General features: G+C 37.1%; 1 pseudogene; it reads right to left on the bottom strand.

Annotated features, from left to right (window-relative positions):
• Positions 1-273: 273 nt before the first annotated feature.
• On the bottom strand, positions 274-392 carry LOC134952653 (5S ribosomal RNA; annotated as a pseudogene).
• Positions 393-1,317: the final 925 nt, after the last annotated feature.

Raw genomic sequence — 1,317 nt, 5'->3', positions numbered from 1 at the left:
GAAATTCTTGATGTATATATGAGTAATAATGTAACAATGAAGTATTTAAAACTTAACTTTTAATGTGTCTATATAAGAAATGGGGTACACAATTTAGAATTGCAAAAAAACTTGCATGAGTAATAAATGGATGGCTCTAACTTTTATGAGCCACACTTAAAGAATGAGTCTGCGAACATATTGATGGATTACTACTGTGGTAATTCAGTGTCTGGCAAGCATAAGCCCATCTTCCCGTGGAGTCAGCACAAGCCCCAATTAAGTGCCATCAGTAACCTACAACACCTGGTATTCCTAAATGGTCTCCCACTAAAGTACTGACCAGGCCCAACGCTGTATTGCCTCCAAGATCAGACGGGGTTGGGCATATCCAGTGTGGTATGGTAGTAGGTTGCGTATGGAAAAGAGTAGCAGGTGCGGCTGTTATGTAACAGAATGGGAAATGTTTGTTATTGTGCCAGTTTTATAAAATACATTTGTCTAACCCGTTAGGGATATTTAGTTGACCCTCATTGCACCGATTGGCAGCCCAAACACATGGGTATGCGGAGGTTAAATCATATGGTCAACAGGGGTTAGTGACAACAGGCCTCTGTTTTACCTGTGCATGGCGTAAAGCCGAACAAGGAAAGTAGCCTATTATGATTTAAGGCATATATAACAAACAAACACAAAATCTGAAAAAAGAAGAATATCTGTTATTGCAGACTGAGTATATCTGTCATAAGGACATTAATTGAATAATACTTTTTAATACATAGACATTTGATAAGGATATTATCTGTGCTAGATTTCAAATAAAATGTTAGTTTGTATCAGTGGAAAAGATATGAAAAGGCTAGCAACAATAACAGAAAAAAGAGTAATTGAGTGTGTTTTTATAACATCCAATGTCCCTGATATAATTATCACCACCTCCAAAGTATATATCAAGAAGAAAACAAAACAACAGGGGAATTTTGGGGACATAGAATACCTGCTGCAAGAGTAAACAGTCAAATACTGGCAGCCAGTATATTAGATACAGTTATTGCCATGAACTTTGCATAGGTTAATACAAAGAGGCCTATAGCATCCAATGTCCCAGATACAATTATAACCACCTTTAAAATATATATCAAGAAAAAAAGAAGAGAGAGAGGTGGTGGAATTTTTTAGGGACACCGAATACTTGCTGCAATAGTAAGCAGTCAAATACTGGCAGCCAGTGCATTGGATACAATTGTTGCCATGAACTCTGCGTAGGTTGATACAAAGAGGCCTATAACATCCAAGATCCCAGATACAATTGTAACCACCTTCTAAGTATATATGAAG

Source organism: Pseudophryne corroboree, chromosome 8 (genome assembly GCF_028390025.1).
Source record: "Pseudophryne corroboree isolate aPseCor3 chromosome 8, aPseCor3.hap2, whole genome shotgun sequence".
NCBI classification, from domain to species: domain Eukaryota; kingdom Metazoa; phylum Chordata; class Amphibia; order Anura; family Myobatrachidae; genus Pseudophryne; species Pseudophryne corroboree.
Note: the sequence above shows the minus strand (reverse complement) of the source record. Positions and strands in the feature narration are given on the sequence as shown.